The sequence below is a fragment of the Gouania willdenowi genome, chromosome 6 (genome assembly GCF_900634775.1).
Source record: "Gouania willdenowi chromosome 6, fGouWil2.1, whole genome shotgun sequence".
Lineage (NCBI taxonomy): Eukaryota > Metazoa > Chordata > Actinopteri > Blenniiformes > Gobiesocidae > Gouania > Gouania willdenowi.
This window is the reverse complement of record NC_041049.1, coordinates 53,062,775-53,081,168: the sequence shown is the minus strand read 5'-3', so window position 1 is coordinate 53,081,168 and position 18,394 is coordinate 53,062,775. Positions and strand designations below refer to the sequence as shown.

Below are 18,394 nucleotides of genomic sequence, written 5' to 3'. Positions count from 1 at the left end.
GGATGAGATATGGATCAATACACTGATTCTGGATCAGTTTAAACAATAATTGGCACAATTCAAAAAATTATGTCAGTTTGCAATTAAGCGATCTTGATGAAATTTGACTCAGTTATGTCTGGTTGGTTCCTTGATTACTTATTATTGAGTTTCATTGGGATCGCGCATTTTATCGCAATCTTGAAAAACTCTTTTTGACCTATTGTAACTTTATTGCTGGGAATAGAACATTCTTAGAATCCTTTAAAGTGTGAATGATCATGGAACCATAACCAAGATTATTGATCCAGATAACTGCCATCTAACACAGATGTATTTTTGGCGCTTCGCAAAGGTTTGCGCTATCTGAGTGCTTGTGTGTTAAAGAATGCCATCAGTACCTTCCATATTCGCAATCTGATTAGAGAACATTTTTTAAAAGTTAAGTCAGTAGGTGGCAACAGGTAGTACATTAATGCTGTGATATAGTGGTTCACTAAAGATAGAAACCTTTGTTTGATACTTGTATAACCCAAAAATGAAAGTAAAAACAAATGGTAATTTGTTAAAGTATTTTGTTTTGTTTCGTGTAAACTTTAAACAGACATTGAGGTATGCCTTGCGACTGCCATTTCTGGCTTGAGTTGGTCAATGCTAAAGTATGCTAACTTTGCTCAAAAAATGTAAATTAAATAATTCACAACAAATACAGAAAGTGCTAAATTGCTCGGTGAATTTGAAACAACTCTGATTCTCTAAAAGGTGACCAATGTTAATGTGCAGAGAAACCATGACATAACAAAACTGTATTCCACTTGGCTCTATATATTTGCTGTGTCATGATTCGTAGAGTCACCACTTGCAAGCTGACACAGGGCCACACACACACCATGACACAGTGGAGTCTGTGTGGCTTGGATCAAGGTCCACTCCCTGAAGGGGAGGAGGGAAAATCCCCTAAACGTGACTGATGTCTTTGTCCTTATCACAGTCCGTCTTCTTTTTTTCTCTCTCTCCCTCCATCTGTCTATCAATCACCAGCCCAATCTTCCTTTCTTTGTCACCTCCCCATCTTTGTCCATCTGTCCCCATTACCGCTATCTTTCATTACACATATTTCTATCAATGACTCCACGTTTTGTTCTTATTCCTCCTTTTTTTTAATGCCAAATAAGCATCAGATAAAGTAGTCAAAAATAATAAAATGAAAATCATATCAGTTGGTAACATTATGGGTGTTACTGCTGAGTGGGTGGACAAACGTGACGACCCTTTGGAGTTTTAAATATCTGTGTCCGTTACATCGACAGGGTGTGCGTCTTTAAGGCCAGATGTGTGCAGAAGATATAGATAAAGCAACGCAGAGGGAAGCAGTTTATTTTTAAGATTTTTACCTAATCTGTCGACTACCCTATTGTTCCTGTAGCTCAGTGGTTCCCAAACAGAGGTACATGTACCCCTGGGGGTACAGAAACACATTGCAGGGGGTTCTCGTAAAGATTTAACAATTAATTAAAAAAACAATAGGGAAATGTTTCTAGTTCCTATTTAGGTTTTTTTTTTTGTTGTTGGACAAATTCACCACAAACTAACAGTACTATTAATATGTTAATGTTTGATTTATTCAGATAACTTTACTTTGATATCCTGACATGTGGCTACTGTCAACTGCCAGTCTTCCTCAGAGGCGTCTGTTGATCGTTTTGTGATGTCCAATGACAGTTTTGTTCATGACTTCCGTGTAATTATTCCAGCAAGTTCTAAAAAAAAACACACACTTTGTAGATTAAGCCTTAGGGAACCAATGTCTGAGACACAGTTAATGGTTTAGGAGAGTCCGCTGTTCCACAAATGACAAAGCATATGAAATTATGGAGAGGGTACTAATGATATGAAGAGGGGGTACACATGATTTTACAAAAATGCAAAGGGGGTACATGAGACAAAAAAGATTGGGAACCAATGCTGTAGTTCATGCAGTGGGTCGGGACCCAAAAGTGGGTCGCGGACCTGTATTAGGTGGGTTGCGGACAGCTGGTCAAAATAAATAAATAAATAAATAAATACTTAATGTCTCATGTTGGACTTGTCTTTTATTTTAAAAGAAACTTTTCTTTCGACAGGCATGCTTTGAAATGCATGTTGCACAGGAAAATACATAGATCTATGCTTTTTAAAAAATTATATGTATGTTTTCATGGGTCACGATTTAATGACTGTGGCAAAATGTGGGTCCCAGCGTGAAACCAGTTGAGAACCCCTGGCTTAGGCTATTCAAAACCTTATACATGTCCCTCTTTTGACACACAATCACAAGACAAAAGCTAATTCATAACTAAGGCAGGATATATATCGGTCCAATCACAAGATTTGCATTAATTCTGAAGGGGTTAAACTTAGCAGATATGTATCAGATGGACAGAGATCTGAGAGGTGTCACAATGAATGAGCATTCATGCTTTATCTTAACCCAACATCCTCTAATTCATGACTGTAAAAAAAAAACGGGTGTGAAAAGGATGCGATGACAAAAATGTCATGACAGATAAGATAAAACAGGAGACAACTGTTTTGAAAGTTTTCGTTTAAGAGAATTCTTAGAAGCCAGTGTATAACAATTCTACAAATTTGCTGTTGAAATTAAACCAACTAAATGAGGAGCTTAATATTTCAGAAAACCTAAATCCTTCCATCCTTTTACCGCTATATTTTTTCAAAATATGAAAGTCAAGTTAATTATTCCATCACAAATATTGTGAAACAGACATTTCCGTTTTAATTGGTGGACCTTATATTAAAATTATCGCAGTTAATGACGCAGATGCAAACAAGCACCATTTTAGCAGAGTTTCAACTCACTGTCCTTCGGTTACACTATGGAGCGAGTAACTGCAACTGTGTTCACACCAAACGCGTCGAAAGCGGCAGGTGTAGATCCACAATATATGCTGGACGTGCTTCTCGGGAGCGTCGGAGGTCCCGCTGTGCGTGAAGCTTTTCGCACGGCGAGCGCTTTTGGCTTGCGCCCGGTGCCTCCAACGCGGACAGCACCTTTTCAAATACAACAAATACAGTTCATCTCGTACAAAACAGAAAAAAATGGTTGCAACTTCCGAAAACAGAGGTGGGCTACTTTGATCACAGCGGGGCCACACACACGTGTTTGTTTGATCGAAGGGCCACATTATCAACATTCATGTCAGCATTTAGAATAATGAGCAATCTGAGCATTAACAAAGGAAGGAACAAAGAGTTCTCATCATTTATTTTTTTCTATAACTTGGTTTGTCCTAAAACTATTTAATAGGAGGACTAGGCTATTAATGCAGCACTAATGACACATACAGTATGTCATCTCATAGGGGCAATGTCCAGGATATGCAGTTGACCTTTTATGGCACCAAAATGTCAAGGTCGCGTCAAGTGCCAAAAAACCAACTTTTCTATATCTCTGAGAACATTTATCGTACAAGTTGGATGCTTACATTTCTGAAAAGCTCATCTCAAGTGGAGTATTTTACTTCGTTGGCCTGAAGCTGTACGACTAACCAGTAAACAATGAGTAGGGGTCAAAGTTCATGGTGCACGCCATATTAGAAAAATGCATGTAACTCTAATATACAAACTTTAAACTGCTTCATATTTGATGCACATGATGACTGTCCAGCCCTGAACAAGAATCAATGTGAAAAATACCCATCATGCTTTGCGTTCTCAGATGGTGCTACTTTTAGTGGCGTCTGATGCTAACAGCTCTCGTGGAAAGACAATATGTCGTGTTGACTTCAAAATAGTGTTGGATGAATCTTATAAGATGGGAGCAGGTCGCTGATGAAGAAAAAACAGGCTGTGATCAGTGGGAGGGGCCTATAATGTCACTGGAAAATCCTTCGCCATCACATTCTAAATGCTGTATTTTGGATATTTTTCAATGGATTCGCATCAAGTTTACATGTATTTTTAACCTCAAGATGAGCAAAAAGTTACATTATGACCCTGCCCAAAACCAAACAGGAAGTCGGCCATCATGGGTTCATGTCGTTTCGATATAACTCTCAAATGCAAAGTTCAAACTGCTTCATATTTGATACACGTGTTGACTGTCCATCCCTAAACAAGATTCATTGTCAAAATTACCCATAATGCCTTGCGTTCTGAGAGGGCGCCACTTTTAGTGGTGTCCCACGCTAACACCTCGAGCGGAAAGACGCTATTTTTCAATGGATTCGCATCAAATTCATTTTGCACGCCATAATAGAAAAAAAACGCTATAACTCTCATATACAACGTTCAAACAGCCTCATATTTGATACACATGATGACTCTCCAGCCCCACTTTGGTCCGCGGAGCAGGAGAAGAACCTTGGAACTAATCACCAGTAAATATAGCTCAGTAAAACTCTGAAAAACCCTCTAAGGTAGTAGTAACAACCGGTACAATGATATACATGGTGATAATAAAGCATCTACGTTATTTAGTATCACCCGTCTGGTGAAGCCGGTTTCGTTTGCCAATGTTCCTGTGTGTGTAATAAGTCCATGTGTCCGTGCGAATGTCTGCATGTTCATCCTTATGTCCATCCACTCTTTGTTATATCCATATCGTCTAAGGCTCTTATTAAATAAATAGTCTTGGCTCTAGTCCGGGCCGCCATTTTGGATTATGTCGTCAACTGGCCGAGAATGCACAGAACGACCGGAATTAACTTAAAGCGGAATTAAACGTTTACAAGATAGAGGAATTATTTGATTCAGATTTAAAATCGGAATAAAGCAGCTATCTATTTCAGATTGAAGTTTAATTCTGAATTAAATTTGCATTTGGAATTAATTGTTTACAAGGTCAGTTTAAAGAGGATTTAACTTTTATTCTGAATTGAAGAGGAAATAAAGCTCCCATGTAAACGAGGCCAGTGTAGCTTTATTTACCTCTCATCTCTTTATTTGTGTGACAATGTGAGTAGCAAAAGACTGTCCTTTAAACAGCTGCATTCTTCATGTGTTTTACTGATTACACCTAATTCCCACTTCACATTCAATGCCTCAAAACATTCCACTGCCATTTACTACTTTGGACTGAGGAATTTTGTCTGTTTTTCAATTCATTTAGCCACTTGAAACAAGTCCTGTGATTGAGGTTTTTGTGAAGAACTCTTTCACTCCCAGAGGGATTTGACTAAACTTTAACTGTGTCGGGCAAAAATAAATCCACATGACAAGAGGGAGACTGATTCCCATGTGATTGGTTGATAATTGCCTTGTTTGTAAGGATGGAACGATTCTTTGAAATCTGTGTCGCCACTGTTCATGGGCAATTTACTGTACCTGAAAGAGGAAAGCCGACATCACTGATTAACAGAAGCCTGAGTGTCGGCAGACTAACCCTTGCTTTGGTGAACTCTGATCCGGAAAGCAATGCATTACTGGCTATCTTGGGGTAAGTTATTCACTCTTTATAAGTATACACACCTTTATTGGATATACTGTCCTCAGAGGTGGCGGAAATTGTAGCAATAAAAAACAAAGAAATTAACACCCAAACTGATAAGGTTTTATTGTGTCTACTACTTTGCATTAAGTTTACCCACAGTTTGCCCTATGAGTCATTTTTAAAAGGGTGGGTCAGGTAAGATAGGCTCAAACTGTTGGTTCAAGTGACATATGTACAAAAACACATTTTATGCAGCAAACAGGATGCTTCTTTGGGTTTGCCACAGGAAGATATGAAGTAAAAGGTGAAGTTTGAGGTGTGAAGAGCACGTTGCAGGGTTACGATGGCTTTTTAAATCTGCATCATTGCACTGCTGTACCATGAGCTGAGCCAGTGGTCAATATATCAGTATTTATCCATATTTGTCAGGTTTTTTAAGCAGGTGGTGACAGCAAAATATTCATAAAAATCATGATGTCTACAAACCATATATTATATAGCAGGAGTTACCAACCTGCCTGAAACTGTGAGTTACTTCGTAGATACTGTGTAGTCCGAAGGGCTACCAGTTAGAAAAGAGCTTCCTTAAATGCTCCATTTTCACTGTTTCACTTTAAATAGAGGGTAAGATAATAAGGAAGGCTAGCGGTAACTTAAAAAGGTAGGAAATGTTTAAGTTTCAACATGCAACACTTTATTTCTCCTAATTTATTCAATATTTCCTTTTGGATAAACCAATCCAATCCAATCCAATTGGTGCTATTTTACTTGCTACAAACAAACAACTTTTAACTTATCGTGAAATTTGCAAATTCCACCTTGCATTTTTTCAAAAATATATATTTTATCAATATCATATTATGATATATAACATACCACAACCCGTAAACCAAATCTGCAGCATTTAAAAACATTTGTCACAATATTTCAGCGAAAATAAATATTCAAAGATGGTAATTTAATACTTAAACTTTATCACGTGCAGTAGTATTTAACTTCACTAAGTAATAACTACATCTGTTGTATGCATTTATCTTTGTCAGTATGACAAGAGCCTCTGAGGGTCCCTCACATGGTCCATGTGGGCTACCTGGGGCCCACGGACACCGTGTTGGTGATCCCTGTTATACAGCAATAATAAGACTCATCATTTTATTCTAAAGAGACATTGGAATAGTGTCTCCTCACATCTACAGCTCTACATTTCCTTCTGCATCTTCCAACTGTCACAGGCATCCAGCCTGTCTAGCGCCCTCTGTGAGTCATAGCTACTCAGTGTTTCTGCAGAAACAGAAACTAACGTCAGAGCACAAGAGGCAGCTGGTCCTGGACAGGGACAAGTGCAGCATGGTCAGCGGCTCCTGGCAGAGACGGTGATGTAGCAACTCCGGAAACAGCTGTTCAGCTATCACTCACTGCACATCCAACATCACACAGACAGTCACTGCTACATGTATATATTGTAGGAACAGTTAAATCTTAGGATTTTGCGTTTGAGCTTATAATGGTCTGTGTTGAGCTAAAACTAAAAACAGAGCAGAGTCCACTTTGTTTTCAGACTAACAGAAGTTAGAGTTTGGTTTAAATCCAGGTTAAAAAGTGTCAAATAGGCAAAGATGTAAAGAGTACTGATATATCCTACTTGATTAAAATTGTACTCAAGTACAAGTACAAGTAAGTCATACATAAAATACTCAAGTACAAGTAAGAAGTAGCTCAATTAAATAGTACCCAGAGTAAAAGTTACTAGTTACTTTTACCACCCACGTTTATTTTTGGTCATAAATCTTGCCACGGTTCCTTTGCATACATTAACATCTCATGTAAAAACTTAATTTATTTTCCACAAAGGCATCTGTATAAAATAAAAAATGTTCAATTCTTTTGTAAATAAAATAACACCAATGAATTCAGTTCAAAATAAAAAATAAAAAAATTCTCAGGCTCCAAATTGAGTGACATTTATGAACTCTGAAACAGAAAATACCCAGCATTCAATGCTGTTTTGTCACGGTGCATTACGTTTAATCTGGTTGGTCGGCTATGATGTGATGATGCATTTGATTGTTTTCTGGTTATTTTGTTTTTTGTAGTTTCACAATGTCCGTTGATTATTTTAAAAGAAAAATAATAATTTGCTCAGTAAGGGTTGGGTGTAGACATGTAACAAATTACTTTACTTCATTTAAAATGTACTTAAGTACAAGTAAAATTACTGATTTAGAAATATAGTCAAAAAAGTACAACGACACATGAAAGCAACTCAATTACAGCAACGTGAGTACTTCAAAAATGAACATGCAGCACATTTCCATTTTTCGATTGAGTGTGTGCTCGAATTAAAGCAAATAACCTAGTTTTCTAATTACTAATCTTTCGATTACCAAGAAGACATAGTCAGCAACATCCCCCGTCAGATTGGTTCTCATTATAACTCACAACCTTTTCCTAAATGTCCTAAATCTAAGAACTTAGATGTATACATGAGAAAATATTATCTTAAACAGTTTCTAAGAAAAGCTGTCCCCTTTGAAGATACCTTAAACTGAGAAAAAAAATCCAAAACAAGGGCAATAACTTTGGAAAAAATAAATGTGCACTACTCAATTTCGAACTCCATCAAGGTATTGATACCCTGAAGCCACACACCGAATTTGGTCATCGTATCTTAAACAGTTTCCAAGAAAAATGTCCGCTTTAACTCAGACGGACAGATGCACGGACGGAGCCCAAACCTCGGGGGGGGGGGGTAATAATAGGGGTGTGCCAAAATATCGATACAACGATATAACGTTATTGATTTACTGGCGCCAAATATCGTTGTTTTTTTATTTTTATTTTTTAATTGCAACATACAAGACACAACAAAAACAATATATATATATACACATGATACACAGAGATAATGCAGTACATACACAGTATAATGAGACAATAGGTTAGGAATGGATATTTACAAGTTTATAGTGTGTGTGTGTGTGTGTGTGTGTGTTAAGAAGAGCCACTGTATACACTTTGTTTTACTTGGCTGTCATTCATTAATTGACAATGTTTTGTAATTCCTGTGAAATTAATTCAGTGCAGTAGATAAATTCTGAAATTCTTCAGTGGCACAGATATCGTAATGTATCGTTGATGAAATTGATGAATGATGAAAAATAAAATAAAATAACGCAATATATCGTATCGTGAAGTACCTGGCGATACTCAGCCCTAATTAATATCGTACTTAGTTGACTAATCTAAGTGACTAAATAAAAAAAATCAGGAGTTTGTTATTTTGTTGTGTCCATTTTATTTTAAAAACAACTAAAGAGCCAAAACATAAACCGTCACATTTAACTGACAATTGTAAACAGTATAATTCGATGAATTTAAACAAATAAAAATTACAGTCAGATATTTTTCACATTTCAAATATTTTTTACTGATGATACTGATTTATAAAAAGTCCATTTCTAATATTCTGTGTGGGATTTTATCTTAATCTTCACGTCAGAATCTGCCTAATTATTTTAGGCTAGCCTAAACACCTGAACCTAAGAGCTTAGCTATGCCTTAAATATGAACTGTTCTGAAAGCAGGCTGTTTACATGTGAGTGCACGGTGGGCTTAAAAACCCTCGCTGTTTAATTACTGATCATTTACTAGTGTTAACTTTCACTTTTCTGTGGATGCAGAGCTACACCAATTGTTAAATCTGATCTCTTAATAATAATAACTTGTGCTGAAAACAGGCAGGCATGCATATTATGCAACTCAAGTTTACACTCGCTATCATGTTGAGGTTAAAACACTTGCTATCATTAATGATGATTTACCTAAGTTGTCTTTTTCCTTCGCTTTGAACGCATCTCCCACAACTCTGGTGTGATTACTTTTTAGGTGCTTGCGTATCGCGTTTGTGCTCGTGTGATAAACCAGTGACGTTCTACAGAGTGTTCAAACAACTATTGTCCACCTTTCATACTGTATAGTCGTCTCTCTTAATACAGTGATATTTTTCAACTCATATGCCGCTGTCGTGTTTGGTCTAAGCAGCGAAAGGAGGAGAAGAAGGAAGAAGGCGTATAGTAGATCAACCAGCAGGGTCACTGGTAGGGAGGTGAATTATAATAAACTGTTTGAGACAGTAAAGCAAAAACATATCCTAGTTATTACAGTTGTAAAACGACGCATTGACTAAACTCGTTGATTAATCGCGGCAGCACTGTTCACTACAAAATTAATTTTAAGGATATCATGCAAGTTCCAGGTTTTCCCCAATGTGAGAGCTCTTGGGAATGTGGGGCTAGGACTACACAATTAATTACATTTTAATCATGATCAGGATTTTGGTTGCCACGATTAAAATAACGAAATCGTCGGCAATATTTACATTTAAAATATGTGCTCTGCACTCTGTGATAGTGTATTTATTCAGTTAGCCTTTTGTACATTTTAAATTCTTAGGTTCCATCCATCCATCTATTTCCTGACCCGCTTGTTCCTTTTTTCAGGGTCGCGGGGGTCTGCTGGTGCCTATCTCCAGCTCTCACTGGGCGTTAGGCAGGGGTGGCTCCAGACATTTTCAATGGGGTTGCTCAACTTTTCAGCGAGGGTGCTCTGAGATTAAGGGTTCTACATGCTGGTTACCAGTTTAACTTCTACCGCAACACCCACAAGGCCATGACACACACACGTGTGCACATACTGTATACCTTCACAACATTCTGTGGTAAACATACAAGCCTACCTAAGTAAACACACCTCCGTATGAGTACAGTAGTCCCTCATTGATCGCAGGGGTTACGTTAAAAAAATAACCCGCAATAGGCAAAATCCGCGAAGTAGTCAGCTTTATTTTTTACATTTATTATACACGTTTTAAGGCTGTAAAACCCCTCACCGAACACTTTATACACTTTTCTCAGACAGGAAATAACACAACTCTCAAAGTTCAAACCGTCGTAGATTTTAAAACATAAACCTGTTTCAACACTTCAGAGTCACACTGCTAGCGACCAGACATTGATGCCGAACACAATCAGAGTCTTTGTTGACGATGACGTCACGTCAACATGGACACCAGTCTGTTGACCCATTCAACCACGGAGTAGAAGCTGTTTGTGACCACCTGGAGCTGAATGACACAGCCTTGATAACCAGGACCAGACTATTAAGGATGTGGCGTGGAGGAGAATCAGCGAGGAGGTGGTAGTAGCAGGTAAAGTTCTATCTGTAGCACTGAGCTAGCATAGCATTAGCCGCTAATCACACCGGCTTTTTTTCACTGGTGGTTTATGTTTGAGAGGAGAATAAGGAGCGCAGCTTCTCTCTTCAACAGGCAGTGAAACCGAGTTGGATGTGTCACTGATGGGTGAACACAGCATTAGCCAATCAGGAAGCAGAACGCAATGCGCGTTCATACGCTGTAAAAAAATGCATCCAAATTGCACTGTAAAAAAATCCACGAAACACAGAGGCCGCAAAAGGTGAACCGAGTTATAGCAAGGGACTACTGTACATAAGTCAACACACACATTTACTTTGTTTGTGCACATTTCAGCCTCAGATTTAAAGATCACAAACTAATGCTGCCAGTTAACAACACGTCGACTACCAACACAGCCCCAATATGAACGAACATCGCATCGTGTGGCCATACCAGCCTGTCATTGCTCGATCCCGTTAAATCTCGGAAGCTAAGCAGGTCTGGGCCTGGTTAGTAATTGGATGGGAGACCACTGAGAATTCCAGGTGCCACAGTGAGGTGGCAGTCACCCCAGTGGTATCTGTTGTTGTGTCCTTAGGCAAGGCACTTCACCTACATTGCCTAGTATGAATGTAGTGTGTGAGTGAGTGTTGGTGGTGGTCGGAGGAGCCGATGGCACACTATGGCAGCCTCGCCTCCGTCAGTCTGCCCCAGGGCAGCTGTGGCTACAACAGTAGCTTACCACCACTAAGTGTGGCGTGAAAGAATAATGCCTTCATTCTGTAAAGCAACTTTGAGTGTCTATGATAAAGCGCTATGTAGAATTGATGCATTATTATTATTATTATCGAGTTAACCACAAGGAGTCTGAATTTACAACTAAATCACCGTTAAATTGACAATAGGCTACATACATATCGGCCTGTTGTGGCTTTTGTTTGGTGTGTTGTGACTTTGGTTATAGCTTTAGTCAGTGTGTTGTGGCTTCAGTTGGTGTGTTGTGGCTTTAGTTGGTGTGTTGTGACTTTTTTGGTGTGTGTTGTGACTTTTGTTGATGTGTTGTAGCTTTTGTTGGTGTGTTGTGGCTTTTTCTGGTGTGTTGTGGCTTTAGTTGATGTTTTGTGGCTTTTGTTGGTCTGTGTTGTGGCTTTTGTTGGTGTGTTCTGACTTTTTTTGGTGTGTTGTGACTTTTTCTGGTGTGTTGTGGCTTTTGTTGGTCTGTGTTGTGGCTTTTGTTGGTGTGTTGTGACTTTTTTTGGTGTGTGTTGTGACTTTTGTTGGTGTGTTGTGACATTTTTTGGTGTGTGTTGACTTTTGTTGGTGTGTTGTGGCATTTGTTGGTGTGTGTTGTGGCTTTTGTTGGTCTGTTATGGCTTTTGCTGTTGTGTTGTGGCTTTTGCTGTTGTGTTGTGACTTTTGTTGGTGTGTTGTATTGTGTGGCCCTTCTGGGACACCGTACTGAACTGTACACATATTGTTTGTTTAAAAGTAGATTTCAAAATAATGGTGATAATCATTTTATCACACGCACATGCACACACACACACACACACACACACACACACACACACACACACACACACACACACACACACACACACACACACACACACACACACACACACACAGTATGGCACTCAGATAAACCATGTAAAACAATACTAATGGCTAAAGTGCAGTGCCTCAACAGTATCCATGGCCAAGCCGGATATTGAACTGCTGAGTTTACACACACGCACATGCACGTCGGGCATTCCAACTTCCACACACACAAATGCTCTCACTCAATCACACAAAGCAACATTTAGTTTCGTAGTGGGAAATGTAGAAAAACATTCATACTATGCTGGCGAGTGTGCTGCCTATTTAAGTTAATTGAAATGAAACACAATTTAAAAGTTCTTAAATTACAGTAATTTTCAACCTCCCCCACTCTTTCCTTTGTCTCCTTAAGACTCTGTTCACCCCAGTGTGGCCTCATGAAAAAAGCCCCACACCTTACTCTTACTACTATGGGCTTCCTGGCTACTGATTGAGGGATCTGACTCCAAAAAAACGTTGACGGGCTGTACCAGGTACCATCTGGGTCTAGTTACCCACAAGAAAAGAAAATAACGAGAGGAGGTGGGGGTAGTGGATGATGGCAAGATAGAATGGGTTATGGGTTCCCATTTATGACAAAGTAGCTGCACAAATTTGTCAGTAAATAACTGTACTCAATATTAAACATAAAACAAGTTATAAAAAACATTTTAGAAACCATTAGGTTATGTGCATGTGTTATTTCAAATTTGAACTATATAATGAATAGGACACAAAGATTCACGACAAGAATAATGTGCACAAGTCTTGAGTAGGATTACTTAATGTCAAGTTTTATCATCTTAAAATAAGTATTAGTTAAAAGCTTTATTTTAGCATAATGTGTTTCTCAATATTATTATGTAAAAAAGATAATTGTCCTTAAACTTTCCACAATATGGTTTTCAAGGTTATGAAAGAATCATGGGAAGCCTTGAGGGTATGCGGCATGAAAAGAATTATAGCTGCTGCGCAGCAATGGTCAAGGCAAGACCAATTATAGGCAAAAACAGAATTGTTGCATGAGCTGAGGTTTGAACGCACAACCTTCAACATCAAGAAACATCCTGAGCTAACTAACTGAGCTAATTGGCAAATGGAAACGTCACAGGTAGATTCACAAATTGACAACCTACAAGACAGCAGCTGTTAGCGTTCAAAAGCACATTTCAAACGGCTGTCAAAAATCCAAACATACACACATTGCATTTAGATGTTGGAAATTTTTTCTTAAAGGGCTCATGTTTCGCTAAATAAACTTTTCTGTGCTTTAAACATGATAAAGTGCTATTAGGGCTTCATACACATGCCCAAATAGTTTTTTTCATTGATTCCCTCAATCGTTAGTCAGAGGGTGATTTTCTCCTTTCTTACTGCAAGGTGAGCCCAAACACCTCGCTTCAATTTGATGACGCGTTCCCACTTTGATGACGAAATTGTTGCAGCACTGAGCTGGAGAAGCCGCGCCTCCAGGAAGCTCTCTGCTGTGATTGACATGTAAACAGACACACCCACAAAGGTGAGCATTTCAGCGTCCTTCGCACAGTGCTATGTATGTATTTTCTACAGTCTATGCATGTACCGGCGAACGCCCCGCCCCCACGCTCTGTCTTGTGTTTATAAAGCAGCATGAGCTCGGCTACGGAGTGGGTGGGAGGAGGGCGGGCCATCCTCTGGATGACGTCATCGTGCGGGGAGGAGGAAGTCAGTGTCCCGTCTACAGACACGCCCACTCATGAATATGCATAAGTAGGCCGCAAATCAGCCTGTTTGTGTAGAGTTGCTCAGAAAGTCACTTTTCAGAGGCTAAAACTCTTGCAAACAGGCGAGTTTAGGAAAATAAACCTCAAATACTATATTTTTGGGGTTCTTAGAACAAATGGAGATGGGTGAAAAAATAACACGATATGGGACCTTTAACAAGTCTCCGTATTGGCTAAACATGTGAAAAACTGGTGTTTAAAAAAATGCCATTTTTGCATTTCTTACAATTGTAAATATTAGAATGAAATACAAAATGATGTAGAAAGAAATAAAAAAATTTAAATCAGTTTTTGAGATAATATTCTGATATTTTCCAAACATCATGTACAATGACTCCAAAACGTACAACATTGAAAATGTACTTAAGAGGAATTTGCAAGTATATGTTTTTTAGCAACTGTAAAAAAATAGTAAAAAAATAAAAATAAAAAAATAATGCACTGTAGGCTCAAAACAGTGATGCATTTCATAATTTTTAATACATTTAAATGTACAAATGTTTCCTGAGTGTTGGGGCTGCATTTTGATGAAAGTTGCAAATCTGTAGCACATATGGTTGATTTGTTGTGAATTTTTCAATTTCAACCTTTATGAATTCACCTTTAGGACTGGGATTTAGGACTGTTATCGATCATCCTTGTTTCTCTTTGTGATAATTCCTATAATGTATCTATCTATCTAACATACATAAATGCAGAACTGAAATGTCTATAGAGCCAACAGGTGGTCAGCTCTGCCTAACACTGTGTTAGCTGGTCGCTAACGTCTCCTAGCTTTGCTGATGGATAACATTACGGTATCGAAAATGCTCTGGTAATTTCCAAGTTCATTTGCTCTACCCAAAATGCATTTGTGTCATGGAATGAACCTTGTGGTTTGTGATAGGTTGGATATAAAAACAGCATGTGAAGAATATTTTAAATATTTGGATACCATGCGGATTATTACTAATAGTATATTTTAGCTGAGGAAGTTAAAATACATTAGAAATATTTGTTATGGCATAATTAGGTATACTTTTAACAAAAGATGGGATGATATATCGTGTTACAAAATATTGCGATATTAAAATGTCACAAGACATATCGTGATGGTTTGTTTATAATTTTTCATACATACTGTACCTGTAGAGTTAAGAAGGTCATACCCGGAGTAAGTATGGAATTATGTCCAGAGTCAAATAAAAGCATGGTTATTTTTCCAAATGCAATTTCTTTTGATTTTTTACCTTTCCACAAACATCGCATTATCACGAGCCCATTATCGTCCGTCGTATCATCTCGTGAACTCAGTGTATCGTCCCACCCCTACTGTAAACAAATCCATATATAATATAATTCATACATTATCATTATTATTTCAGTCGTAGTTTTAATTTAAAAAAAAACAAAGTTATTAAAGGGGCTTTCAAACTGATGTTCTAAATAAAGATTGTATTTTATCATTTGTATTTATTTATAATGATGAGAATTGCGAGCTTTGTTGGTTGGTTGGATGTTGTCAGATTTGTTTTGTTTTTGCTGGGACGGAGCTTTCACAAACAATAGGTTCCAAACCTTTAAACAAATTATCAATAACTATTGATTAATCAACTACATAAAATGACATTTAAAGTTATAGAGTATTCACCTTCTGTTGTGAGATTAACCAGACAAAATTAAAAGATGCCCTTATTATTCTAAATATTGTCACCATGCATATATTGGGTAAACATATTGTGCATTGTTAAATTAAAGAAAGCCAGCTTTGTGCAGCTGAGAGGTTTTGTCCTCGGACAATGGGCCAAGCTTGGCTTGAGAAGTTTCTTTTGTCCCATCCCTGCCACCTAATCAATTTTTTTGGCATATCCTAAATAAAGTCATACAGTGGTACTAATGTTTTAATTTAACACCATGTGTCTGTGTGGCACAGTTATAGCCCTCTTGATCCCTCCGTCTGTATCATTAGCTGGCTAAAAGAGCACCATTTGCCAAGTTGGATGGTCTGAAAGAAAAAAAAAGTGTAACATACGAGTTCTCTACCAACAACACATTAAAAAAAATGTTCACAAAAAACTGCATATAATGAAAAAAATGATCATTTATTGGTCACTAAGGTAGTAAAAAGACAAAAGTGAAGTTTAAACAGTCCCAAAAAAAAAAGATGAAGATAAATTAGACTCAGCAAAGACAGAAGATGTTGAGGAAGAAGAAATGAAAAGCAGCCAATCAGAAGGGGACTGCTGGGCTCAGCAAGTTAGTGATTACTGATTAGCCAGCTCAGTCCTGCAGGGAGGCCTGCCTGTCCTTGGCTTGGGAAAACAACATAAAAGAGAGCCGGCTGTTTTGTGCCGCAACTTGAAAGCTTGGTAGCTATCGGGAGACATTAGCCTTATCAATAGCCGGTCACTAGAGTTGGGCTCCATGAAGCAACAAGGGCACTGCTTTTCCAGAAGGAGATAACCAACACATAACTCAAACCCAGGGCAACAGCCTGGCTGAGATGCACAATGTCACAGAAAGGCAGAGAGAGAAAAAATCTGTAAAAATCTGGTGGTAGTGAAGGCGGAAGCTTTGCCAACTGTGGTTGATTTGCCAGAAAGACAGACAGCCAGTGAGTGTCCTGCCCAGTGCCCGAGTAGGTGGGGCACCCTGGCAGCCAAAGGGTTCACTATATGTGCTTCCTAAACCTCATCACTACGTCTCCTACAGTCTGGTATTAGGTTGAATTGACAAGAAAGGTTAAGAAGTGCGATAGCACCTTTCAATCATTGAAAAGAACACCTTGACACTCGGTGTTTGTGTATGTTTGTCTGGTTTGTATAAGAGTTTTCCACTGGGATGAGTCCACTAGTCCAATCTGTTGAACTTGGGTCAGTGGAAAAAGTCCTCTTAAAAGGAATGAGAAAAAATAGTGAATGGGACAGACTTTCTGGAAGATTTTTCATTTCCCTGCATTAGTACCATACCCAGCACTGTGAAGCAGGCAACACGCACAAAATACTGTACACTTGAGCGCACACACACACACACACACATCCTTCTTTCCAGAGTGCTCCACTGTGCCAATCTTCCCAGTGTGTTTGTACTGATTGATTTTTGTGGGGTAAGGTCATACTGGACAGCTGCTGGGAGACCCGCAATTCAGTCAGAGTTCAAAGAGTGCTTGGGTCAGTCAGTGCTGTTACTGTTTGTACAACGTCATCAGGCTAAGCGCCTTGTCAACAGTGTGGGTGGCAGGGCAGTGAGCCTCCCTCAAAGTACCTTTTCTTTCTATCAGATACAGTTTATTAGCTATAAAGTCTTTCTGATTAGACTAGGGGGGTTAATAAAAAGACATTGAATGAGAGATCATCAATTTTGAGATTTAGAACACTTAATGTAAGTATCTGGCCAATTGTTCAAAGCTGCTGGAGATGAAAATGTCTTCAGATAAAGACAGTGCATGCCTCACAGATCAATAACTCAAATTTCATTTGTTAAAAAAAAGGTGTAGAAGTTTAAAAATTTCCGCTTGAAAGTTTGTTATGATGTCCTTTGTAAACCTTCTCTTACTGACATTGTCAGAAAAGGTTTTCACATTGCACTGTGGAATGTGGAGTCCCATAGATAGATACAAAGAAGTGTTTTCCTTCATTCTTACTGTGATTTCTTGTTTGCCCCAAAACCTCTGCCAAAGTGACTTCTCAAAACATTTCTGGTGTTTTCACCGACTGAAAGTGGCAGCAAAACATTGGCGGTTGTTTATTTTGGGGTTTACACAGAAAGATTTGAATTATGTCGAAATGTTAAAGTGAGGTCATATAACGGGAAATACTGGGAACAAACTAGAACAAAAATGGTGTCAAGCAAATCCCTGTCCTCTTGATCTGGCGAAGAAATCATAACAAGAATGAAGTAACACTTCTATGCGTTTGTCTACGGGACTTCACCTCCCATAATGCAATGCGTGAAAGTTTTCCAAAAATGTCAATAAGAGAGTGTTTACAGTGGGGATCAAAACAAACTTTTGAGCAGCAATTTCAACTTTTTACTTTTTTTTCTGGCAAAATGATCATTGAATTATTGATTCATGAGGCTTACACTATGACTTAATCTGAAAGAAATTCTCCGTCAGCTTTAGTTATTGTAATTGATCTTTATCCAACTTGAACCAGCTTGGTTCTGTCTGCAATATTTGTAATGCACAAACATCTGGAGCAGGGTTCAAAGCAACATACGCCGCACTTTGACGCCACCTTTCTGCTTTGGCTCCAATCTCATTCAATAGAGCGCTCCAATGTTTTCCCATACTCTCTCTCTCCCAGCTCTTACACCATATCTCTCTCTCTCTCTCAGCTGACTGGCTGGCACACCTATGAGAGGACAAAGTCTCTGAGTGAGACACAAGAAAGTGCTTGCACAAATGCATGCATGCATTCACATCTGAACACCACTGCACACATGCGATCAAAGGCACGCGCGCAC

At 38.5% G+C, this 18,394-nt stretch overlaps 1 protein-coding gene and 1 pseudogene across 1 annotated transcript in view; one reads left to right on the top strand and one right to left on the bottom strand.

Annotated features, from left to right (window-relative positions):
* ccnd2a (cyclin D2, a) overlaps positions 1-18,394 on the bottom strand; it is a 194,406-nt gene that overhangs the window by 84,923 nt on the left and 91,089 nt on the right. The gene's annotated exons all lie outside the window — the stretch shown is intronic.
* LOC114466240 (uncharacterized) lies at positions 11,044-11,161 on the top strand (annotated as a pseudogene).